This window comes from Heteronotia binoei, chromosome 2 (assembly GCF_032191835.1).
Source record: "Heteronotia binoei isolate CCM8104 ecotype False Entrance Well chromosome 2, APGP_CSIRO_Hbin_v1, whole genome shotgun sequence".
NCBI classification, from domain to species: domain Eukaryota; kingdom Metazoa; phylum Chordata; class Lepidosauria; order Squamata; family Gekkonidae; genus Heteronotia; species Heteronotia binoei.
The window spans coordinates 191,704,056-191,731,053 of NC_083224.1; the positions used below are offsets into that span (position 1 = coordinate 191,704,056).

General features: G+C 48.7%; 1 protein-coding gene across 1 annotated transcript in view; it reads right to left on the bottom strand.

Annotated features, from left to right (window-relative positions):
• Positions 1-26,998, bottom strand: part of INSR (insulin receptor) — a 138,500-nt gene that overhangs the window by 84,479 nt on the left and 27,023 nt on the right. The window lies entirely within an intron of this gene.

The window sequence follows — 26,998 nt, forward strand, 5'->3', positions numbered from 1 at the left end:
GATGAGCACAGCAACTCCCCCCCACCCGCCCACATGTCCAAGAAGAAGATGAAGAAGATATTGGATTTATATCCCGCCCTGCACTCCAAAGAGTCTCAGAGGGGCTCACAATCTCCTTTCCCTTCCTCCCCCACAACAGACACCCTGTGAGGTGGGTGGGGCTGGAGAGGGCTCTCACAGCAGCTGCCCTTTCAAGGACAACCTCTGCCAGAGCTATGGCTGACCCAAGGCCATTCCAGCAGGTGCAAGTGGAGGAGTGGGGAATCAAACCTGGTTCTCCCAGATAAGAGTCCGCACACTTAACCACTACACCAGACTGGTGGAGATGGCAAACCCGGGTGGGGTAAGCTGGTTCAAGGCGACAGTTTCGCCGTCCCGTACCCAGGTCTCCGTCACACATAACAGGTCCACTTGCTGTTCGCTATGACCAGCTTGTTCTCTTGACAGAACTCTATTAGCCTTTGCCCGGCTTCATTTTGTTCTACAAGGCCAAACTTCTCAGTTGTTCCAGTTACCTTATGACTACCCACTTTGGCATTCCAGTCCCCTATTGCTTGGGGTTGAAATGCTTGGAGCTCTTTAGCTTGGAGAAACGTCGACTGCGGGATGACATGAGAGAGGTTGACAAGATTATGCATGGGATGGAGAAAGGAGAGAAAGAAGTCCTTTTCTCCTTTTCTCACAATACAAGAACTCATGGGCATTCCACGAAATTGCTGAGCAGTCAGGTTAAGACGGATAAAAGGAACTACTTATTCACCCAAAGGGTAATTAACATGTGGAATTCACTGCCACAGGAGGTGGTGGCGGCTACAAGCATAGCCAGCTTCAAGAAGGGATTGGATAAAAATATGCAGCAGAGGTCCATCAGTGGCTATTAGCCACAGTATATATATATGTGTGTGTGTGTGTGTGTGTGTATTGGCCACTGTGTGATACAGAGTGTTGGACTGGATGGGCCATTGGCCTGATCCAACAGGGTTTCTCTTATGTTCTTATGTGACACAGAGTGTTGGACCGGATGGGCCATTGGCCTGATCCAACATGGCTTCTCTTATGTTCTTATGATGAGGACATCTTTTTTTGGTGTTAATTCTAGAAGATGTTGTAGATCTTCCTAGAACTTTTCCACTTCAGCCTCTTCTGCATCAGTGATTGGTGCTTAGACTTGGATTACTGTGATATTGAATGGTTTGCCTTGGATACGGACTGATATACCCATATACAAAAGAACCTGAGCTCCTTTGAAGGAAACAGGTGAAATAAGAAGGTGAGAACAGAGTCAAACAAGTGCTCGGATCCTGCTTTAAAAAGCCCATGGATTCTAAAGGTAAAGGTCGTCCCCTGTGCAAGCACAACTCTGGAGTGATGTTGCTTTCACAACATTTTCATGGCAGACTTTTTATGGGGTGGTTTGCCATTGCCTTCCCCAGTCATCTACACCAGGGGTGGCCAACAGTAGCTCTCCAGATGTTTTTTTTTTGCCTGCAACTCTCATCATACCCAGCCATTGGCCATGCTGGCTGGGGCTGATGGGAGTTGTAGGCAAAAAACATCTGGAGAGCTACTGCTGGCCACCCCTGATCTACACTTTATTCTTGATTCTACCGCGAAAGAAATGGCAGCCTTAGAATCAGGGTGGAAAAAGGATTCTTTGCCTCGCCAACTCCAGAAAGGGTAACAGCCATTACCTAGAGAAACAACTTTGGGAAGTGCTGAAGAGATCAAAACACATTTAAAAAGCCAAAATTCTTTTTGCAGCTACAACCTTCAATTCCCATCCTTTACAAATGTTCAGGATTTAATTCTGCTTTCTGTGTTTGGCATGCAGCGGCCCCCTCAATTCCAGTGGTTGGTTTTCACTGCTCAAACACATCCCACAAACTTTTTATTGCCCAACCGCCTGCCAAATCGGATTTCTTAAAACTCCGCGTTCAGTTCAAAGAATAGAATAAAGCAGTACACAAGTTGCACCTTTAAGACCAACTAAGTTTTATTTCGAATGTCAGCTTTCGTGTGCTCTTAAGCACACTTCGACAGACGAGGAATCCAGCACAGCGAGCAAAGCTTTGTTCAACTGCTTTGTTCAACTGCTTCAGACCAACAAGGCTGCCCGCTTGGACCTATCTAAGTTTTATTCACAATGTACGCTTTCGTATGCTCTAAGCAGACTTCATCAGACAAAAATGGAATGGTAAGCAGTCCTAAATATAGAGAAAGTGGGCAGTGAGTTGGTATGTAGAGTCATGGAAATGTTTTTAGCAGAATAAAAGAATCACAAATTGGGGTCTGTGTTTGTTAGTTAGTGTTGTTAAGAACATAAGAGAAGCCCTGTTGGATCAGGCCAATGGCCCATCCAGGCCAATACTCTGTGTCACATAAGAACATAAGAGAAGCCATGTTGGATCAGGCCAATGGCCCATCCAGTCCAACACTCTGTGACACACTGGCCAAAAAAAAACCCCAATTGCCATCAGGAGGTTCACAAGTGGGGCTAGAAACCCTTCCACTTTGCCCCCACCCCAGTACCAAGAATACAGAGCATCACTGCCCCAGACAGTTCCAATACTATACTGTGGCTAATAGCCACTGATGGACCTCTGCTCCATATTTTTATCCAATCGCCTCTTAAAGTTGGCTGTGCTTGTAGCCACCACCACCTCCTATGGCAGTGAATTCCACCTGTTAATCACCCTTTGGGTGAAGAAGGACTTCCTTTTATCCGTTCTAACCCGACTGCTCAGCAATTTCATGGAATGCCCACGAGTTCTTGTATTGTGAGAAAGGGAGAAAAGGACTTCTTTCTCTCCTTTCTCCATCCCATGCATAATCTTGTAAACCTCTCTCATGTCACCCCGCAGTCGACGTTTCTCCAAGCTAAAGAGCCCCAAGCGTTTTAACCTTTCTTCATAGGGAAAGTGTTCCAACCCTTGAATCATTCTAGTTGCCCTTTTCTGCTCTTTTCCCAATGCTATAATATCCTTTTTGAGGTGCGGTGGCCAGAATTGTACACAGTACTCCAAATGAAACCACACCATCATCAACTGAAGAAGAGGGCCCTTCTGAGGGCGCATTCCGCTTATCCTCAGCACGGTGCCCTGTTCCCTCTCGACCCTCATGCTCCCTGGCAGCAACGGTGCTGCCATGTTCAGAGTTGGGCTCATCTAATACGCCCCCGAGAGTCTTCTCCCAGTTAACTGGGCTAAAACAACAGTGGAGGGTGATAAAAAGCAGATTGATGTCATAGGTGCGAAGTTCCATAAATCTGGGTATCATTCTGGCTTTGTGAGTTCCGGGTTTAAATAGACAGTTCAAAGAATAGTCTCTCAAAATGATGGCACCCAGGGGGAAAAAAAGGAGCTGCAAGAAAGCCAAGTACAAAGATGGTGACCAGCTGAATTGCAGATTACACAGGATTTGTTTTCAGAGGTGGAAAAATGCCGTGGCTTTGAACATATGAACCTATGAAGCTGCCTTCTACTGAATCAGACCCTGGGTCCATCAAAGTCAGTATTGCCTACTCAAGACTGGCAGTGGCTCTCCAGGGTCTCAAGCGGAGGTTTTTCATGCCTATTTGCCGGACCCTTTTTAGTTGGAGATGCCGGGGATTGAACCTGGGACCTTCTGCTTGCCAAGCAGATGCTCTACCACTGAGCCACCATCCCTCCCCTGCTCTCCAGGGTCTCAAGCAGAGGTTTTTCACGCCTATTTGCCTGAATCCTTTTTAGTTGGAGATGCTGGGGATTGAACCTGGGACCTTCTGCTTGCCAAGCAGATGCTCTACCCCTGAGCCACCGTCCCTCCCCTTCTTTCCTTCTTATCCCTGGCCACCAAACTACAGGAACTGAGAATAGCAGAAGGGTGCTTAGAAACCCTGTGCAGTCCCTTGACAGGACCTGGGGCCACCAACGGTCATGAGAAGGAAGGAAACGGCCGCCTAATCTTTGGCACAATCTAAATTATGGCATGTTTGAAGCTCAGCGTCTCAAAAGTCTACAGGTTAAAAATAAGTCAGGAAAACCAGTGCCCAGTTCTCACCATCGGGAACTTACTGCAGGCAAGATGACCTCCGACCTCCGTGAGCGCCAGTGCCTCTTCTGAAGCTAAAATAGCACATCCTAAAGATGCTACAAGGCCGGATGTGAGATTTCCCAGGACAGGAAAGACCATCTCAGTGAGCCCAAGAGTTTTCAGCAGCCAGCTTGCCACCTTCTCATCCGCCAGCCTGGGCATGCTCTTAGCCACCTGGCTGGACAGGCTATGCCCCTTGCCAGCCAGGTATGCCCCAAGTTGCCTGCCAGTCAGCCTGGGCATGCCCTCCTGGCAACCAGGCACACTTCAAGGCCCCAGGCACATTCCCTCCTTTGTGGGGGGACGGCAGGAGGAGGTAGCCGGGGGCCACTACTTGGGGCAAGCTTTAAGCTGTGGGTGGTCATGACAGCAGCTTCAATCGACAGCCAACAAAGAGAGAGAAAGAGGAAGACAAACGACACACTACAACCCACAGAAGTCCCAGGCAACCTTGTGGAACAGGTCACCATTCTTCAAAGGCCCTGAAAAAAATGTTAACATCAGGGGCGGAATTCTAGCAGGAGCTCCTTTGCATATTAAGCCACACACCCCTGATGTAGCCAATCCTTGAAGAGCTTACAAGGCTCTTTTTCTAAGCTCTTGGAGGATTGGCTACATCATGAGGGTGTGACCTAATATGCAAAGGCGCTCCTGCTAGAATTCCATCCCTGCTGGCAAATATGTGGATTGGAGGCCTCCTTGGAATACCAGCAGTTGGGATGGCAAGGGCAGGCTTTATTCAGTCACCTGATCGGAGCCCTCCGGGGGCCTGATCCGACCCCTGAGCCTGGGGAAACACCCCCCGCCCCTTTTTTCTTACAGAAAAATGTGAAGTCTTCTGAGGAAAAAGAAACCCTGATATGAATTATTTTCTCTTAAAAGATTATTAAAATGTTGAAAAGTGAAACTAACGAGGAGTTATTTCAAAATTCTCAAATGGAAATTGTCATTCAAAATCTTTATAGGAATCTTTATAAAAAACAGAAAATTGAACAATTAAATCAAGAAGATTATATAAAGGGAGTGGAAGTTAAACAATTAACTCGGGAGCAACAAGCAAGCTTGGAGAATCCTATTTCAATACAAGAAATTGTTGATGTAATTAAAACTCAAAAAAGTAACAAGACTCCAGGTCCGGACGGATTACCGATTGAATTTTTCAGAGCATTTGAAGATCTATTATTATTACCTTTTAAGAGAGTTATTGAAGAAGCTTATAATACAGGTGTGATCCCGGATTCCTGGAAAGAAGCTTTAATTACGCTCATTCATAAGGATGGTACTGACCCAGCAGAAGTTAAAAATTATAGGCCAATTTCACTCTTGAATAGTGATTACAAGATCTTCGCAGCGATACTTGCAAATAGATTGAAGAAAGTAATTCCGAGCTTGATTCACGAAGATCAATCTGGTTTTGTCCCAGGAAGATTAATGAATCAAAATGTGAGACTCTTGCTGAATGTAATCGAATACTATAAGGAACATCCGGATAAAGAATTTGCTGCAATCTTGGTTGATGCAGAAAAAGCCTTTGACAATGTTAATTGGAACTTTATCAAAGCCATATTGGCTGCAATTGGTTGTGGTGAAAAGTACATTAGAATGGTGGAAGCGGTGTACTCAAAGCAAACAGCAAAAGTAAGTTTTAATGGAGTAATGACTGATTCAATAGAAATTGAACAAGGTACAAGACAAGGTTGTCCTCTTTCTCCTTTACTCTTTATTTTGACGTTGGAACCGTTGATTAAAAAGATTAGAGAGGATACCCGAATCCAAGGTACAAGAATAAACAACATAGAGTTGAAGACTTTGGCACTTGCCGATGATTTGGTATTTATCTTGGAACAACCAGTCTCTTCGATAGTCCTCTTGAAGCAAAAAATAAGAGAATTCGGTGAAGTCGCCGGCTTCAAATTGAACGTTGCAAAGACTAAAATCTTATCTAAAAACATGGCGGATGACCAGATTCAATTATTAGAGGAATTGTCAGGATTTAAACATGAGAAAAAAAATAAGTATTTGGGAATTCACCTCACAAATGACTTAAAGACTTTATATAGAGACAATTATGAAAAAATATTGAAACTAATTCGTCATGACTTAACTAGTTGGAAAGACCTTCAGATTTCACTTTTGGGCAGAATTGCCACAATTAAGATGAATATCCTCCCGAGAATTCTGTTTTTGTTTCAGACAATACCAATCATGATACCCAAAACATTTTTTCAACAACTTAATACCATGACTAAGACTTTTATCTGGCAGGGCAAGAAGGCCAGAATAAAACTGAAAGTTTTACAGGACAGTAAACTAAGAGGTGGCCTAGCCCTCCCAGATTGGAACTTATATTATAAAGCATGTGGTATGGCATGGCTGAGAGATTGGTGTAAACTGGATAATAAGAGACTATTGATTATTGAAGGTGCCGGCCTGGGCGAAGGTTGGCACAACTATATGTGGTACCATGCCCCTGCGAAAACGGGTCGTTTTCTTAGACATGAAATAAGAAGATCCCTGTACAAGATTTGGAGTGATATTAAGCTACAGTATCCTTATACTCCCAAGTGGATATCACCGATTGAAGCCTTGACTCACCCCAATTTGTATAATTGGGATAGCCCACAGGACTATGCATATCTATTGAATGATAAAAACGAATTGATTGAAGAAGAGATTGGCAAGCTAAGTTGGTGGCTCCAATGCCAACTGAGATCAAGATTCCGGGCAGATAAAGAAAAAGGCTTTGTGAACACACAAATTGAGTTAGATCTAATTTTAGAATCTAAGCAGAAGATGATTTCTAAGGTGTACGATTGGCTGCTCCAAATTAAGATGAGTGATGAAGCGGTGAAGGAAGCATGGATTCGTTGGCTCAAAGATTTCGGCTACAACATAGATCTAGAGGAATGGGAGAAATTATGGAAACAGAATTTAAAGCTGATAAGACCAGCAGATCTTAAAGAAAACCTATACAAAATGGTATATAGGTGGTATCTTACACCTGATAGATTGGCTAAAATTTATCCTACATATTCCAACAAGTGTTGGAAATGTCGAGAAGTTAAAGGATCTTTATTCCATATATGGTGGCAATGCAAGTCAGCTAGAAAGTATTGGACGCAAATCAATATTTGGACTCAAAAAATCTTGGAAATACAAGTCACTCACGTGCCGGAACTATATCTCTTAAACATCTGTAGGCAGAAACTGCCCATAGTAAAGCTGAAATTGTTAATGTATATTATTACAATCGCCAGAATATTATACGCCAAGTATTGGAAAGGTGATAAAACCCCGAACAGAGATGAGTTCATAAACAAATTATTAGAAACGGCTGAGGCCGACTTAATGTCTACAAGACTAAGAAACGGAAATGTGCAGAAGTGTCAGGAGGAATGGGACCCTGTGTATAAGTGGGTTAAAAGTAAAGGATTTGATATGGAGTAATTATATTGAAACATGATACAATTTTTGATTAATGAGAAGGCTTAGTTAAAAAGCTGAGATTCTGATATTAAGTTTTTAAACAAATATGGTTGAAATAATTGTGAAATTATAACTGAATAATTTTTTACCTTATCGAAACCTCTCCTTCTCCCAGTGTGTTTGGTTGGGTATTTGTTGCTTGGTTGTTTGATTAAGGGAGGAGGATGTATGTATTTTGTTTGTGGCTTAGTCTTCGACCAAGCTATGTGTTATGTGTTATTTGTTGCTTTTTTGTGTATATTTTTCTTTTCTTTTCTTTTGTCTATGTAATGTTTTTCTTATCTTAAATAAAAGTAAAATTCTTTTCAAAAAAAAAAAAGAATTATTTTCTCTTTTTGATTGAACGAAATGCTTAAGACAAGCTGTTACTGAAACACAGACTTTTAATGCAAGACCATCTACAGCATTCAGCAGCAATCTCTGCATAGCCAGGGATGAAGGAGCCTGCAGATCTCTCAAGCACAGGGAATATTCCCAGTCTGGCACGTAGAAGCGTTTATACTTCTAAATTCCATAAATGCGCAAAAAAAACAACACATATGCTTATAGCTATAGTTATGATTTTATGCTGTTAGAGCAGTTAAAAGGTTTAGGTTTCACAAGAAGGCATTGCATCTGTTTCAATTTCCCCCAAACTTTGTTGTCTCCCTCCTTGCATTTCCATAGCTTCCAAATTTCTAGAAGTCCTACATTTCTAATGCAAAACATCCCCAAGTTAAAAAAGAGGGGAAAGAAAACTGTGTCCATTTTGGCTAAGCAGAGCGTTGAGCAGGCAGCAGCCCCAGAAATATAAAGCAAGGGCTTGCAAAAACGGCACATCATTAAGAACTTTTGTTTCAGTCACTAGAAAAGTGGAGATGCCTTCATTGCTCTCCCAGGCAAAGATCAGAGACGTCTGCTAAGAGGGATCTCCAACGTGGGATCAGCATGTTTCACCCGTGACATGTCAGGCTAGGGTTGCCAATCACCAGGTGGGGGCAGGGGATCCCCCGGTTTGGAGGCCCTCCCCCCGCTTCAGGGTCGTCAGAAAACGGGGGGAGGGGAGGGAAATGTCTGCTGGGAACTCTATTATTCCCTATGGAGATTTATTCCCATAGAAAATCATGGAGAATTGATCCGCGGGTATCTGGGGCTCTGGGGGGGGGCTGTTTTTTGGGGTAGAGGCACCGAATTTTCAGTATAGCATCTAGTGCCTCTCCCCAAAATACCCCCCAAGTTTCAACAAGATTGGACCAGGGGGTCCAATTCTATGAGCCCCAAAAGAATGTGCCCCTATCCTTCATTATTTCCTATGGAAGGAAGGCATTGAAAAGGTGTGCCGTCCCTTTAAATGTGATGGCCAGAACTCCCTTTGGAGTTCAATTATGCTTGTCACAGCCTTGCTCTTGGCTCTACCCCTAATGTCTCCTGGCTCCACCCCCAAAGTCTCCTGGCTCCACCCCCAAAGTCCCCAGATATTTCTTGAATTGGACTTGGCAACCCTATGTCAGGCAGAATGAGTAACATACTGAGCAGGGCTTGTTTTTTTAGAAAAATAGGTTGTGGGGCTCATTAGTATCACTCATTAGCATATATAGCCTCCCCCTCCCAGCCAAAAGCAACCTGATGCAAGAAAGGAGAGCCCTGGGTGAGTGAGGCCTGCTTGGGCTGGCTAGAGATCCAGCCAGCCCAAGCAGGCCTCGCTCACCTGGGGCTCTCTTGGGCTGCCCCTCCCAGTCAAAAAGCCAGCAAAACACTCACCACCCAAAATCACATAGGAAGTGGAGAAAGGGTGGCATGGGCTTCTCCAGGGGTTAACAAGGGCTGCTGGGGGTGTGGCTTGCTGGCTGCCCGCTCTCCTAATCCAGGGATTGTTATGCAGCTGCACCTCCTATTCAATGGACAAGGTAGGTGGGGAAGGAAGAAGGGAAGCCCTCAGAAAGGTTCAGGAGCTGTGCTCCTGTGAGCTCCTGCTGAATTCAAGGCCTGATACTGAGACAGCCGCAAGAGAACCACTGTGCGATGTACACAGCAACTCCAGGTTCACTGAGAACACAATTCTGGAGAGATGCACCTTGCGCAATTCAGTTTCAACAGCACCTGAAAGACTTGGTAACCACAGATGGCACAGAACCGTTGGAATTTCAGCAACATTATAGTTTGTTAAAGTTTTTTTTTTAGAATGGAGACTGTTCATCCTTCACCCCCCCTCCCCGCAAACTCCAGGGAAGTTCCTGTTGTTTGTAGAGAAAGGGATCATGAGAGAGGGATAGAAGGGGGACATGGGAGAGAGAGGGAGCCGCCGACTCCACGGCTCATTCAGGGATCCTGACAATCTGCAAGAAGCAACAAGGGACCCTCAGGGTGCTTCAGAGACATGTTTCCAGTCCAGTGGGTCCAGGGTGCGAATGCTGACGGATCAGCCCCCAGAGAAAGGCAACTCAAAGGGCCTCTTCCACTCACCGAGGAAGAAAACAGCAACCACAAAGCCCAGAAGCTTCAGGGCCTTTAGGGTCCCCAATGTTTTAATATTTCTTTTGGTTTCCTTGGTTTAAACCCCACCTTTCTCCCAAAGTAGGGGACCTAAAGTAGCTTCCATGGCTCTCCTCTCCTTCACTTTCCTCTTGAATCAATTCGGGACCTGACACCTTGTTCTGTAGCTTCAGACCAACACGGAGACCCACCTGGAGCAATCAAGTTCGGTGGAAAGCAGGGCTGGGTCAACAATTAGGCCAAGTAGCCAATGGGCCCCCACACCTTTAAGGGCCCTGGGCCGGCTCTGCCCCCCACCAAGTTTCCCCCCTGCTTGCAGCCCGCCCAGCCAGCCACTGAGCCGCTCTTTGCCTGACTTGCCTGGTGCAGCTGCTGCTGGCGTTGTCGCCAAGTTTGCCTCTCTCTGCCTCTCCCCCGCAGCTTTGTCAAGGAAGCTTTTGAGAAGGGGTCTGCAGGCTGCAGCGGGTGTCACAGGTAGCGGTGGGGGCGCTGCAACGCTGAGATAGTTTGCTGAAATAATGTGGAATTCACTGCCACAGGACGTGGCATATGGAGCAGAGGTCCATCAGTGGCTATTAGACACAGCTTATTGTTGGAACTCTCAGTCAGGGGCAGTGATGCTCTGTATTCTGGTGCTTGAGGGGGGCACAGTGGGAGGGCTTCTAGCCCCACTGGTGTACCTCTTGATGGCACTTGGTTTTCTTGGCCACTGTGTGACACAGAGTGTTGGACTGGAGGGGCCATTGGCCTGATCCAACATGGCTTCTCTTCTGTTCTTATGTGACACAGAGTGTTGGACTGGATGGGCCGTTGGCCTGATCCAACATGGCTTCTCTTATGTTCTTATGCAAGGGGGCCATCAAGATTTTGACTGCCTAGGGGCCTCCACATGGTTTAATCTGGCCCTGGTGGAAAGGGCGCGATGGCCTGGCTGAAAGCCCAGTGGGGATCTGAAGCGGGGTCTGACAGTCTGAGCACTTTCCTGCACTGGCAGCACACAAGACAGGGCAGGCTACTCGAACGACTGGCAAATGTCTTTCTAGAATGGAGGCACTTCACAACAAACGTTCTGGGAGCGTAACCTTGTCCTCCGGCCAGCAAAGATGCAGTCACAGTTTAATAACTTGCTAGTCACAGTTATTAAACCAACCAAGAAACCGTTTCATGCCTGAAAGCAAAGAAAACCATACACACACACACACACTTTTGCCACCAACCAACCCCTTTTGAGCCAGTTTGGTGTGGTGGTTAAGTGCGCGGACTCTTATCTGGGAGAACCGGATTTGATTCCCCACTCTTCCACTTGCACCTGCTGGAATGGCCTTGGGTCAGCCATAGCTCTCTTATCTGGGAGAACTGGGTTTGATTCCCCACTCCTCCACTTGCAGCTGCTGGAATGGCCTTGGGTCAGGCAGAGGTCTCTTATCTGGGAGAACCGGATTTGATTCCCCACTCCTCCACTTGCACCTGCTGGAATGGCTTGGGTTAGCCATAGCTGTCGCAGGAGTTGTCCTTGAAAGGGCAGCTTCTGGGAGAGCTCTCTCAGCCCCACCCACCTCACAGGGTGTCTGTTGTGAGGAAGGAAGGGAAAGGAGATTGTAGGCCGCTCTGAGACTCTGTCCTTGAAAGGGCAGCTTCTGGGAGAGCTCTCTCAGCCCCACCCGCCTCACGGGGTGTCTGTTGTGGGGGGGAGGAGGTAAAAGGAGATTGTGACTGCTCTGAGACTCTGAAATTCAGGGTATAGGGTGGGATACAAATCCAATATCTTCTTCTTTTATCATTATGTAACCTCTGATGGGCATTCAGTGCCCTTTTCAGTCAAGCAGATATTTCAAACGAGAAAACTTCCACCTCTTTTGGAACAGAGAGAGTACGTGGAAGACCACATCAGCACCTCATTTCAGAGAGGGGTCTGGGCTCATTCTATCCTTCCCACAACCATCCTTTCTTCGGGACGACTGTCTTTGCATTTGCTGAGTTAATCCTTTCCAGAGTGGAACTTTGGCAGGTTCAGAGGGTCAAACTGAACATCTCCCTAGGACTCGGCTTGCCCATATCTTTGCTTGCTTGCGGTCAAGTCAAGCTGTTTTGCAAATAGGAAAAGCCTTTGGCCCCTTCTGGGACTCCAGCTAGAACAGACTGTCGCAGAACCGCACGTCAGGGCTCTGCCATTTTAGCACAGCCACATAGCTGAATTCCACAGGAATTCCAAAGGAACAGCCTGCAACTCAAGCGTGAGCAGCTCTTGAAGCAATAAATACGAGCGTTTTGGAAAATGGGAAAACATGGGATGGACAATTTACGGAGACTAAGACAAGAAGAAGGGGAGAACTGGATGCCACGAAATGATCCACGTCAGACACGCGCGCATACCTCACTGTGTTCATAACTTCTCCACAGCTATGATGATGTAGAGCAGGGGTGTCAAACATACATCCCGGGGGCTGAATCAGGCCCTAGAGAGCTCCTATCAGGCCCCCGAGCAACTGGTTGTCATCTGCTTCCTTCTCCCTCTCTCTTGCTTCCTTCCGCATCTCAACTTGCTTTGCAAGGCTTGCTCAATCGCACAGGAGCTACAGAGCAAAACCTCCGTTTTCTCCATTGTTTGAGGCTCCTCCCCCTCCTGGAGAGCCAGTTTGGTGTAGTGATTAAGTGTGCAGACTCTTATCTGGGAGAACCGGGTTTGATTCCCCACTCCTCCACTTGCACCTGCTGGCATGGCCTTGGGTCAGCCATAGCTCTGGCAGAGGTTGTCCTTGAAAGGGCAGCTGCTGTGAGAGCCCTCTCCAGCCCCACCCACCTCACAGGGTGTCTGTTGTGGGGGAGGAAGGTAAAGGAGATTGTGAGCCGCTCTGAGACTCTTTGGAGTAGAGGGCGGGATATAAATCCAATATCTTCTTCTTCTTCTTCCTGGTCCCCTGGGGAAGGAAGGAAAGAGCCAGAGCTTCCTTTGCCCAGTTCCCTGGATCCCATGGGAGAGATACAAAGAAAGCACCTTTAAGATCAACAAGTGCTTATGTTTTAAGCAGTTTAAAAAAACAACAACTTTAGTCTTGTTTGTCTGTGTCCTTTAAAAAGTTTATATATCTGCTATCTAATCTTAAATAGGTACACACCCGACCCCGGCCAACATTGACGTCAGATCCGGCCCTCATAACAAATGAGTTTGAAACCCCTGCAAAAATATCACCCCTGCCCCCGCCCCCCGACTGCAGAATGTGCCGTTAGCAGCTGGGAGGAGATGAAGAAAGCAGAAAAGGCCCCGCTTTCAGGGCACCTCAAGAGACTTTGCATCTTCGGCCACACAACCACTGACGTAGCCAATCCTTGCAGTAGGCCCTGTATGCAAAGGAGCTCCTGCTAGAATTCCAAGGCTCTCCTTCGGAATGTGGTTCTTCGGAATGTCCTTCGGAAAGGGGAGGGACGGTGGCTCAGTGGTAGAGCATCTGCTTGGGAAGCAGAAGGTCCCAGGTTCAATCCCTGGCATCTCCAAAAAAAGGGTCCAGGCAAATAGGTGTGAAAAACCTCGGCTTGAGACCCTGGAGAGCCACTGCCAGTCTGAGTAGACAGTACTGACTTGATGGACCAAGGGTCTGATTCAGTATAAGGCAGCTTCATATGTTCATATGACTCCAGGGCTGCTCTCCCCCGCCCCCACCAGACGGTGATTCCTCATTGCTGCGGCTGGGAGCGTGGAAGAAGAAGAAGAACTGCAGATTTATACCTCGCCCTTCTCTCTGAATCAGAGACTCAGAGTGGCTTACAACCTCCTTTATCTTCTCCCCCCTGTGAGGTGGGTGGGGCTGAGAGAGCTCTCCCAGAAGCTGCCCTTTCAAGGATAACTCCTATGAGAGCTACGGCTGACCCAAGGCCATGCTAGCAGGTGCAAGTGGAGGAATGGGGAATCAAACCCGGTTCTCCCAGATAAGAGTCCGCACACTTAACCACTATACCAAACTGACACCAGCACACCCTCACAGCAGTTTCCCCCCACTCCAGCACCACTGGAGGGCTTCTGGGGAGGCTAAAGAAATCCATATCCAGTAATCAGCTACATTGCTAAAAGCTGTTACAACCTACTGCAAACATGTTCCTCATGGGGAGGGACGTTGGCTCATGGGGAGGGATGGTGGCTCAATGGTAGAGCATCTGCTTTGTAAGCAGAAGGTCCTAGGCTCAATCTCTGACATCTCCAACTAAAAAGGGTCCAGGCAAATAGGTGTGAAAAGCCTTAGCTTGAGACACTGGAAAGCCGCTGCCAGTCTGAGTAGACAAAACTGACTTGGATGGACCCGGGGGGGTCTGATTCAGTAGAAGGTAGCTTCATATGTCCGTATATGTTCATTTGAACCTGGTTTTAAGGGAGGGACGGTGGCTGAGTGGTAGAGCATCTGCTTGGTAAGCAGGAGGTCCCAGGTTCAATCCCCGGCATCTCCAACTCAAAAGGGTCCAGGCAAGTAGGCGTGAAAAACCTCAGCTTGAGACCCTGGAGAGACGCTGCCAGTCTGAGTAGACAAGACTGACTTTGATGGACCGAGGGTCTGATTCAGTATAAGGCAGCTTCAAATGTTCATACGTACTCATCCCCAGCTTTCATTTTTTTAAAATCAAGTATTTCACCATTATTGTGGACAAATGCTAGGCCTCTGTGCGGCTCCTGCTAGATTCATATACAGACTTCCCCACTGAGTGGCTATGCTTCAAACTATCTTCCAGGGCTGGACCTAGGGGCGGGGCGGAGGGGGGTGCTTGCCTTGGACGCTGACGGAGGGGGGGCGCCAAATTGGATATGGAGTCCATTGTATTCTATGGGACCATACGATAGACTGGCCCAAAAGGGGGCATCATTTTTTAATTTTGTTCCCCCCCCCCCTCAAAAAACATGTAGATCGGGCCCAGATATCTTCAGTCATTCCCTGAGGCCTGGCCTCAGAGAGTTGATATGGGAGACCAATTCTCATTAGTGAGGGACTTGTGGGGATCCACAAGATACAGTTTTCCGCCCCTTTACTATGAAATATTTAATGAAATTGCTGAGCAGACGGGTTAGAACGGATAAAAGGAAGTTCTTCTTCACCCAAAGGGTGATTAACACGTGGAATTCACTGCCGCAGGAGGTGGTGGCAGCTACAAGCACAGAGGGCTTTAAGAGGGGATTGGATAGACATCTGGAGCAGAGGCCCATCAATGGCTTTTGGCCACAGGGTATTGTTGGAACTCTCTGTCTGGGGCAAGTGATGCTCTGTATTCTTGGTGCTTGGGAGGGGCAATAGTGAGAGGGCTTCTAGTGTCCTGGCCCCACTGACCGACCTCCTGATGGCACCTGTTTTTTTTTGGCCACTGTGTGACACAGAGTGTTGGACTAGATGGGCCATTAGCCTGATCCAACATGGTTTCTCTTATGTCCGGAGCTGGGATGCTCTGTATTCTTGGTGCTTTGGGGGGGGGGGGGGCACAGTGGGAGGGCTTCTAGTGTCCTGGCCCCACTGATGGACCTCCTGATGGCACCTGCATTTTTTGGCCACTGTGTGACACAGAGTGTTGGACTGAAGGTGCCATTGGCCTGATCCAACATGGCTTCTCTTACATTCTTATGTCTGGGACAGTGATGCTCTGTATTCTTGTTGCTTGGGGGGTGGGGTACAGTGGGAGGGCTTCTAGTGTCCTGGCCCCACTGATGGACCTCCTGATGGCACCTGTGTTTTTTGGCCACTGTGTGACACAGTGTTGGACAGGGTGGGCCATTGGCCTGATCCAACATGGCTTCTCTTATGTTCTTATTCCCTCAGGAGAAATGATTCCAGCTTTGGAACTGAAAGGGAGGCCCCCAACTCTGCAGTTCTCTATCCCAGGGTCCAGGTGATGGAGTAGAGATCTTGAGCTACTGCGTGACCCCACTGTGGTTAAATGGCCTGCAACAAACTGAAGCTGAATCTGGGGAAGGGGGAGAGAATAAGAAGGCAGCTACACCAATAATGCCCTTTCCTTCTCATTCACTAGCAATGGAAAATATCTGGGCGTCTTTCAAAAGCTTTTAGGAAACATCACATCCTCGAGAACAGTTGAGTTAATTCAGGGCTACCTTTAAGACTCGTTTCCCCAGTACTGAGAGACAGACGGGTGGAAAAGGGAAGACCTGAGGTAGAACCCAATTTATGGCTAGAGCAGAGGTGGCCAGACTGTGGCTAAGGAAACACATGTGGCTCTTTCACATATATTGTGTGGCTCTCAAAGCCCCCATTGCCCCACCGGCCAGTTTGGAGAAGGCATTTCTCTCTTTAAATCACTTCTCCAAGCCAAGCTAGCCAGCAGCTTGGAGAAAGCATTTAAAGTTAAAAGTCGCTTTCTTTCTACCTCTCCCTCCCTGTCTTGTGGCTCTCAAGCATCTGGCTCTCAAGCATTCTATGTGGCTCTCACACTGAGCAAGTTTGGCCACCCCTGGGCTAGAGGGATTCCCGGAACATTTTTAAAAATGTCACATCACACAGTTGCTAAGTAGTGTTTCTACCTGAGGAAACTTTACAGATCTCTGCCCTCCCGCACAACTGTGAACCGAGCTATGGGGCTTTTCCTTTGCACTTGGCAGAAGCAGGGACTTCTACGGAATTGTGAGGCAAGTGGGGAACCAGAGAACGTCTTTGCCAGAACGCCCCCAGGATGGAAGCTCTCCTTGGGAGTCTGGCAGACACCCCTTTGGGCCGTCCAATCCCACAGTGCCTTGATCTGTTCTCTCTTCCCTCCCTCTTTCAGCCTCCCTCTCTTACAGTTTGGTATAGTGGTTAAGTGTGTGGACTCTTATCTGGGAGAACCGGGTTTGATTCCCTACTCCTCCACTTGCACCTGCTGGAATGGCCTTGGGTCAGCCATAGCTCTGGCAGAGGTTGTCCTTGAAAGGGCAGCTGCTGTGAGAGCCCTCTCAGCCCCACCCACCTCACAGGGTATCTATTGTGGGGGAGGAAGGTAAAGGAGATTGTGAGCGCTCTGAGACTCTGTCCTTGAAAGGGCAGCTGCTGTGAGAGCCCTCTCAGCCCCACCCACCTCACAGGGTGTCTGTTGTGGGGGAGGAAGGTAAAGGAGATTGTGAGCGCTCTGAGACTCTGTCCTTGAAAGGGCAGCTGCTGTGAGAGCCCTCTCAGCCCCACCCACCTCACAGGGTGTCTGTTGTGGGGGAGGAAGGGAAAGGAGATTGTGAGCGCTCTGAGACTCTGTCCTTGAAAGGGCAGCTGCTGTGAGAGCCCTCTCAGCCCCACCCACCTCACAGGGTGTCTGTTGTGGGGGAGGAAGGGAAAGGAGATTGTGAGCCGCTCTGAGACTCTTGGGAGTGGAGGGCGGGATATAAATCCAATATCTTCATCTACCTCACAGGGTGTCTGTTGTGGGGGAGGAAGGGAAAGGAGATTGTGAGCCGCTCTGAGACTCTTCGGAGTGGAGGGTGGGATATAAATCCAATATCTTCATCTACCTCACAGGGTGTCTGTTGTGGGTGGCGGGGAAGGTAAAGGAGATTGTGAGCTGCTCTGAGACTCTTCGGAGTGGAGGGCGGGATATAAATCCAATATCTTCATCTACCTCACAGGGTGTCTGTTGTGGGGGAGGAAGGGAAAGGAGATTGTGAGCCGCTCTGAGACTCTTCGGAGTGGAGGGTGGGATATAAATCCAATATCTTCATCTACCTCACAGGGTGTCTGTTGTGGGGGAGGAAGGGAAAGGAGATTGTGAGCCGCTCTGAGACTCTTCGGAGTGGAGGGCGGGATACAAATCCAATATCTTCTTCTTCTTCTTCCCTGCTCCCATCTGCAAAACCAGCAACTGATACTGTTTAAAAGCAAAGCATGTTTTGAAGCCCCCACCCTAACAAGTCAAAATTTACAGCAAGCCAGCACGCCAAGGTGGAGCTGCTGTCTGAGAGCAGAAACTGCGTCCCCTCTGGAAAGCTTTCAGGGGCAAGGGAAGAAATGTCACTTGGAAAGAAATGAAAAAGACCAAGAGGTTTGAAGAAACACTCTCCTGCTCTCAAATGCAAGGTCAGTCAACAGAGTGTGGAGAGCTCTGAACAGTATTCTTGTAGTACAGAAAGGGGAGTGCACATAAAAAGGGAGTTCTGTATTGTACCGCTGAATACAAAAGAGGCCCTGCAAATTTATTTATTTACATCTGACTTTTTCACTGTGAAGAGCCCCGTGGGGCAGTGTTAAAGCAGCAGTACTGCAGTCCTAAGCTCTGCTCACACAACCTAAGTTCGATCCCAGCGGAAGCTGGTTCAGGTAGTTGGCTCCAGGTTGGCTCAGCCTTACATCCTTCCGAGGTCGGTCAAATGAGTACTCAGCTTGCTGGGGGGGGAAGTGTAGATGACTGGGGAAGGCAATGGCAAAGCACCCCGTAAAAAATCTGCCGTGAAAACGTTGTGAAAGCAACGTCACCCCAGAGTTGAAAACGACTGGTGGTTGCGCAGGGGACTAGACTACCTTGACCTTTTGCAAGAGCCCCGTGGCGCAGAGTGGTAAAGCTGCAATACTGCAGTCGGAGCCCTCTGCTCACAACCTGAGTTCAATCCCAGTGGAAGATGGGTTCAGGTAGCCGGCTCCAGGTTGACTCAGCCTTCCATCCTTCTGAGGTCGGTCAAATGAGTACTCAGCTTGCTGGGGGGGGAAGTGTAGATGACTGAGGAAGGCAATGGCAAACCATCCCGTAAAAAATCTGCTGTGAAAACGTTGTGAAAGCAACGTCACCCCAGAGTTGAAAACGACTGGTGGTTGCACAGGGGACTAGACTACCTTTACCTTTTGCAAGAGCCCCGTGGCGCAGAGTGGTAAAGCTGCAATACTGCAGTCGGAGCCCTCTGCTCACAACCTGAGTTCAATCCCAGTGGAAGCTGGGTTCAGGTAGCTGGCTCCAGGTTGACTCAGCCTTCCATCCTTCCAAGGTTGGTGGAATGAGTACCCAGCTTGCTGGGGGGGGAAACTGTAGAGGACTGGGGAAGGCAATGGCAAACCACCCCGTAAAAAGTCTGCCGTGAAAACGTTGTGAAAGCAACATCACCCCAGAGTCGGAAACGACTGCTGCTTGCACAGGGGACCTTTCCTTTCCTTTCCTTTTCACTGAGACTCAAGGCAGATACGTTCAAATAATGACATGGTTAAACAGCCGGAGCACACTTACAGCAACAGGCAACAAAATGGTAGAAACAAGCCACAGTCCCTGTCTCTTTACCAAATACAACTCTCTGAGCCATAATGCCACAATCCTATTGCCTGTGCCGTGTTAAAGCAGGAAGGTGCTTACAAAACCATTAAGCCCAAACACCTGCAGGACAGCCCCTCCTGCAACAGACTCCAAAAGGTGCCAGCCACTGTGGGTAAGAATGGAAGCTGCCCACTCATGTGGATTCTCTGTTGTTGTTCCCATCTTGCAGAACAGCCTGCCTAAGGAGGTCAAGAGAAACTCCCACACTCCTGTCATTCTACAGAACACGCAAAACGGAAATGTACAGGAGGGGAGTTTTTATAAACTTGTATCAGAACGGAACAGTCTAGGATGATGATGATGATATTGGATTTATATCCCGCCCTCCACTCCGAAGAGTCTCAGAGCGGCTCACAATCTCCTTTATCTTCCTCCCCCACAACAGACACCCTGTGAGGTGGGTGGGGCTGGAGAGGGCTGCCCTTTCAAGGCCAGAGTCTCAGAGTGGCTCACAATCTCCTTTCCCTTCCCCCCGCCCACCCTCAACTGGCACCCTGTGAGGTAGATGAAGATATTGGATTTATATCCCACCCTCCACTCCGAAGAGTCTCAGAGCGGCTCACAATCTCCTTTCCCTTTCCCCCCACCACAACAGACACCCTGTGAGGTAGATGAAGATATTGGATTTATATCCCACCCGCCACTCCGAAGAGTCTCAGAGCGGCTCACAATCTCCTTTACCTTCCTCCCCCACAACAGACACCCTGTGAGGTGGGTGGGGCTGGAGAGGGCTCTCACAGCAGCTGCCCTTTCAAGGACAACCTCTGCCAGGGCTATGGCTGACCCAAGGCCATGCTAGCAGGTGCAAGTGGAGGAGTGGGGAATCAAACCCGGTTCTCCCAGATAAGAGTCCACACACTTAACCACTACACCAAACTGGCACTTAACCACTACACCACTCCAAAGGAGTGGACTTTTATAATGCAACAGGACTGAAGGGCACAGCAGTATTTATTGTAGGCATCATCTTGATTTTACTGCACTGTTTTATACCTTGCGATACACTTTCTGCGTTGCTTCTAGACTAGTACACCTTTGCCTTAGATGGGCTGATATGTACATTAACTCTGTAACCCTAATCCTGCCGCATTGTTCGATGGTTGTCTTAGGCTATATAACCACAGTGTTTTGAGTCCCATAATCTGCCTTGAGCCTCAGCAAGAAAGACAGACTATATGAAGCAAAGAAACAGATCTGTTCCAATGCCTCTGCTCAATGCAGGAATACGCAGGCATGGAATCCTGGGCACAAGGCCATGCAGCTCTGCCTTGAAGGGAAGGAGAGCCCAGCACCTCTCAGGAAGGTGCTGGAACAGCTCTTGCTATTCTCAAGTTTGTGGCTCAGAGCAGAAAAAGAAGATGACGACGACGACGATGACGGTATTGGATTTATATTCCACCCTATACTCTGAATCTCAGAGCGGTCACAATCTCCTTTCCCTTCCTCCCCCACACACAACACACACCCTGTGAGGCGGGTGGGGCTGAGAGAGCTCTCCCAAAAGCTGCCTTTTCAAGGATAGAGTCTCAGAGCGGCCTACAATTTCCTTTATCGTTCTCCCCCACAAGAGACACCCTGTGAGGTGGGTGGGGCTGAGAGAGCTCTCCCAAAAGCTGCCCTTTCAAGGACAGAGTCTCAGAGCAGCCTACAAACTCCTTTTCCTTCCTCCCCCACAACAGATACCCTGTGAGGCGGGTGGTGCTGAGAAAGATCTCCCAGAAGTTGCCCCTTCCAAGGACAGAGTCTCAGAGCAGCCTACAATCTCCTTTCCCTTCCTCCCGCACAACAGACACCCTGTGAGGTGGGTGGTGCTGAGAAAGCTCTCCCAGAAGTTGCCCCTTCCAAGGACAGAGTCTCAGAGCAGCCTACAATCTCCTTTCCCTTCCTCCCGCACAACAGACACCCTGTGAGGCAGGTGGGGCTGAGAGAGCTCTCCCAGAAGCTGCCCTTTCAAGGACAGAGTCTCAGAGCGGCCTACAATCTCCTTTCCCTTCCTCCCCCACAACAGACACCCTGTGAGAGGGGTGGGGCTGAGAGAGCTCTCCCAAAAGCTGCCCTTTCAAGGACAGAGTCTCAGAGCGGCCTACAATCTCCTTTCCCTTCCTCCCCCACAACAGACACCCTGTGAGGCGGGTGGTGCTGAGAAAGCTCTCCCAGAAGTTGCCCCTTCCAAGGACAGATTCTCAGAGCAGCCTACAATCTCCTTTCCCTTCCTCCGGCACAACAGACACCCTGTGAGGCGGGTGGGGCTGAGAGAGCTCTCCCAGAAGCTGCCCTTTCAAGGACAGAGTCTCAGAGCGCCCTACAATCGCCTTTCCCTTCCTCCCCCACAACAGACACCCTGTGAGGTGGTTGGGGCTGAGAGAGCTCTCCCAGAAGCTGCCCTTTCAAGGACAGACTCTCAGAGCGGCCTACAATCTCCTTTCCCTTCCTCCCCCACAACAGACACCCTGTGAGGGGGGTGGGGCTGAGAGAGCTCTCCCAGAAGCTGCCCTTTCAAGGACAGACTCTCAGAGCGGCCTACAATCTCCTTTCCCTTCCTCCCCCACAATAGACACCCTGTGAGGTGGGTGGGGCTGAGACAGCTCTCTCAGAAGCTGCCCTTTCAAGGACAGAGTCTCAGAGCGGCCTACAATCTCCTTTCCCTTCCTCCCCCACAACAGACACCCTGTGAGGTGGGTGGGGCTGAGACAGCTCTCTCAGAAGCTGTCCTTTCAAGGACAGAGTCTCAGAGCAGCCTACAATCCCTGCACAAGGTCCCCATCATTGGGTTATACTTGGCTGGAGACACCCTTGATCCAAGGAGAGAATGTGAGATTATGGGTCTCAGGAATGTTAGGTTAGGGTGACACTGGTCCGGGTCACACCTGAAAAGCCTTTGCAAAGATGGTAAACACATCGGTGGAGTTCAGAAAGCCGTGAGTGCTTATTTAAGTTCTCCCTGGTTGTATATCAACTCAGTGGTGCCATTCCGCATGTTTTGGCCTCGCGAAAACGAAAACAGAAAGGGAAAAAAAAGAAAAGGACTTAGAAGGAAGCTCAGGAAGGATCAAAATTGAGTGACTGTTTGACCGAAACCGTTCAATTGAAATCGAGTGACTGTTTGTCTTCCTCGAGCAGGCCCAAAACATGGCCACAGAGCACTTCAAATGGACAGCGCAGTGATAAAAGTTTGCAAGACAAGAAGCACGTGCTATTACAAAGCAGTTTCTGAAGTTATAAAACACGCACATGTGTTGCTTCAGGCGTTTGATTTGCTGACAGAATTCCATTCCCGAGAAGTCCCCAACATCATGTTTGAGGCTCTCCAAGCTGCAGTTTGCCCAGCCTTGTGGCCTGGGCAAGGCAACCATGGTGCCCGTATGTGCCAACCCTGCCAGAAGCTCCCAACAAGTCTGTTTTGCCCCCATCCTGCACTTCTGCATTTGGTGTGCCAAGGTCAAATAAAAAATGGGGAGAGAGATGCCATAAGGGCATGCCGGCAGTCAGACTGGCATCCAGCAAGTCACCACATAGCTTTGTGCTTCATATTCCAGGGATTACTCACACCACGCGTGAGCCAGCATGAAGCAGTGGTTAACAGCAACAGACTCTAATCCAGAGACTGGGACTAATTTTGCACTATGCTTGTTCCGGGACGGAGAGCCCTTTTGCTGCCGGGGCTTCGTTCTGTTTTCACACAAACGTTTTGATTGGCAAACCAAAAACCCCTGAAGGTATATGTGATTCAAATTACTAGGCTGTAATGTCCATATTTACAGCCCCATGGCGCAGAGTGGTAAAGTTGCAGTACTGCAGTCGGAGCCCTCTGCTCACAACCTGAGTTCGATCCCAGCAGAAGCTGGTTCGGGTAGCCGGCTCCAGGTCGACTCAGCCTTCCATCCTTCTGAGGTCAGTAAAATAAGTCCCCAGCTTGCTGGGAGGAAAGTGTAGAGGACTGGGGAAGGCAATGGCAAACCAACCCGTAAAAAGTCTGCCGTGAAAATGTTGTGAAAGCAACGTCACCCCAGAGTCGAAAACAACTGGTGCTTGCACAGGGGACTATCTTTACCTTTTACCTTTAACGTCCATATTGGATATCAAATTCTTTAACATATCAGATGTCTCATAGAAATGTCTCACACAAGTATTGTTCATGGTAGAACAAGTATTTCTTCAAATCCCAAAAATTGTCGATTGCGACAGGATTGCCTGACTGAGCTTTTTTGCCTGTTATAAAACTGTGGAGACCTTCTGGTACCTTGGAAACGAAACAGAATTGAGCACCAGATTAATTTCTGGGTTTCTCAGTAAATTTCAAGCCTGAAGACATGGATGTATGAAACAGGAATTACACGTTAACAATCCTGTCGCAATCTACAATTTTTGGAACTTGAAGATGTATTTGTTCTACTGTGAACTACACCTGTGAGAGACATTTCTATGAGACGTCTGGTTTATTAAAGACTTTGATATACGATATGGACATTACAGCCTAGTAATTCAGATCACATATACCTTCAGGGGCTTTTGGTTTGCCTATCGTTCATGTGATTTTTCTTCTTGTTTTTGTGATACTTGATTGGCAGGGTGCCATCGGAGGCAGCTGGACCTGTTCGGAGGTGGTGGGGCTAAGAATGTCACTTCCTGCCACCAGATTTTCCCAAGACTCTCTCCAAATTTCTTAAATCAGCCATTCTTCAGTCAGTTGTGTCACTACCTCTGGCTGAGGATTCACGCCTGGGCCAAAAATCATGTGCCCAGAAGTTGCCTGCCAGAAAAGCACACGCAGGCCTTTCTTGGTTCAATCATTGACATCAGAAGCTAACCAGACCGCAGGGTTAGGAGACCCCACCCCCCTGAGAGCTGCTGCCAGTGACAGAAGTGAAAACTGTCATGAGCCCTGACGAGGAGGAGCTGGAAGGGTTAACAGACCTGGAAGAGTTGCCAGCCAGTTCCTCAGCTGAACAAACAGCAGCTGGCCCATCAATCGCTCTCCAGGCACCAGTGTCAGCTGTTGACGATCAGACTCCTCCAAGCTCTCCTCCTCCCATCTCAAGAGTTCGAAGCAGGCTCCGGAAAGAACTTTCAGAGCGAAGACATGAGGCACGCCGAGACTTCAGGTCTCTCAGCCCTGAGTTCTAGCAGAGTCACTGCCACCCAGGAAGCAGGCTGATTGAGACTCCCATATAGTTCCCACCCAGGACCTGGTAACTTTGTGGAAGCAACAAGTCTATTCTCTGGCTTGCATCCATGCTCCTTCCTGATCCTGACCTGCTTGACTTCCTTGGCACCCTGACCTTTTGGCTTTTGGACATTGACTTCTGATTCCGGTTTGTGATTCTGCATTGGCGACTTGGCTCCTGCTTGACTTCCTGGACTTTGACCTTGGACTGGCTTTGGACTCCTGCCTGCCTGCCCCCTGAGAACATGACAAAAACAGAGCTCAATGGACCAATCATCTGACTCCGTGGTCAACAATGTTTAATTTAAGTTGTTTAATTGTTTTTAAAATCTGTGTGTGAACTGCTTTTTAATGTTTATTAAATTTGTCGTTACCTGCCCGAAGCCTGCTTGTGGGGCGGGCAGGATACCGGGTAAACAAAAAAGTCACACAGAAATGGGCACTAGAATAGAAAAGAGGAAAAACCTCTGTGTAAAGATGCCTCTTATGTATGCGCTTTATATAATTTCAGTAAAGTTCTTATACCTAGGGATCGTTTTGTAGAAAAACAGGTGGCAGAGCTCATTAGCATATGCCACCCCCTCCCCAGCCAAAAGCAACCCAATGCAAGAAAGGAGAGCCCCGGGTGAGCGAGGCCTGCTTGGGCTGGCTAGAGATCCAGCCACCCCAAGCAGGCCTCGCTTGCCTGGGGGTCTCCTGGGCCGGCCCACCCGTCATAAGGCCAGCAAGCCACCAGTGGTTTGGGCTTCTCCAGGGGTTCATGAGGGCTGTGGCAAAGCCCCTGGTGGCTGGCTGGCTGCCCGCTCTCCTAATCCAGGGATTGTTATGCAGCTGCACCTCCTATTCCATGGACAAGGTAGGTAGGTAGGTGGGGAGGAAGAGGGGGAACCCTCAGAAAGGTTCAGGAGCTGTGCTCCTGTGAGCTCCTGCTGAATCCGAGGCCTGGCGGGATATAAATCCAGCTAATGGATGAATGAATGAGTGAATGACATGAGCAGCCCAAAAAGTCCTATGTGAAGATGCCACTGAAGCCACACCAAACTGGCACAGGCTACACCACCAGGAAGGGGTGGGGGGTGATTCCACGTCCTTGAAGATGCAGAGCAGCACCAGACCCAGCAAATGTATTTTAAGCTTATTTTTAGGGGGAGGGGGGAATTCAGTCCAGTTGTATCTTTAAGACCCAAAAAGGCTACTTCTCAAACTTTCCCCTGCAGCTTCAGATCAGCCCAGTTATCTGTCTGCGGCTTATTTTTTAATTCCTGTTTGTACATATTACGCGTTTAAATCTGTACATTTTAAACTCGTCATCTGTACATTTTTTGGGGGGGGGTTATTATTGTAACCTGCCTTGCGTCCTTTGGGGAGAGAGAGAGACAGGATAGAAATGTTTTAAATAAATAGCCAACTAACCTATGCCCAAAGACAGATGGACTGAGAGTTAGACTGATTCCCCACTAGCCTGACCTCGCTCTCACTCTCCTCTTCTCGGTGGCGCTTCTGTCGCATTTCGCACAAGCTGCCCCGAGGCTGCAACACGCTCCGCCTCTTTCACGCAGCAAACAAGATCCTCTAAAAACCAGTTCCTGTTCGCCGCCCGAAAAAGGCAAAGCTAGTTGCAGCCCCAGGGCAGATAGTGCGAAATCCGACGGAAGTCCCGCGGAGAAGAGAGCGTGAGAACGGCATAAGGCTAGTGGGGAATCGGTCTTAGTTTCACCACCCGGAGCAGGGGTGGCCAAACTGTGGCTCGGGAGCCACATGTGGCTCTTTCGCACATACTGTGTGACTCTTGAAGCCCCCTCAGCCCTATTGGCCAGCCCCAGGGCAGAAATCCGACGGAAGTCCCGCGGAGAAGAGAGCGTGAGAATGGCATAAGGCTAGTGGGGAATCGGTCTTAGTTTCACCGCCCTGAGCAGGGGTGGCCAAACTGTGGCTCGGGAGCCACATGTGGCTCTTTCACACATACTGTGTGACTCTTGAAGCCCCCACAGCCCTATTGGCCAGCTTGGAGAAGGCATCTCTCTCTCTTTAAATCTCTTTAAAGCTAGCCAGTGGTTTGGAGAATACATTTAAAGTTAAAGTTGCTTTCTTTCCACCTCTCCTCCCTCCCTCCTTCCCCCATCTATTTGCCTGCCTGGCTTGAGGCTCTCAGACATCTGACATTTACTCTATGTGGCTCTTTCATTAAACCACCCCGGACCCTGAGCATCAGAGTAGTTAGATGGAATGAAACTGGCAGCACACCCAGGGCTGACCCTAGACTCTCTGGCAACCTAGGCAAGGCTAAGCTCTGGCACCTCGCCCCCGCCCCCCAGTACTGACAACGTCACCGAGTGACATGGGAGTGCCCAATTCGGCTTCCCCAGAAGGCCGGCGTTCTAGGCAATTGCCTCGTTTGCCTAGTGGCAGGGTTGCCCCTGAGCACGCCTGTGCAAGGCATGTCTCTTCAGAGGCCCTGCTTTGGTTGCCGCCACCATCTGAGGTTTCTGACCCGTTTCTCAGATATGGTAGTCCCTCCCCTGTGCAAGCAGGGGGGGGAAGCGTAGATGACTGGGGAAGGCC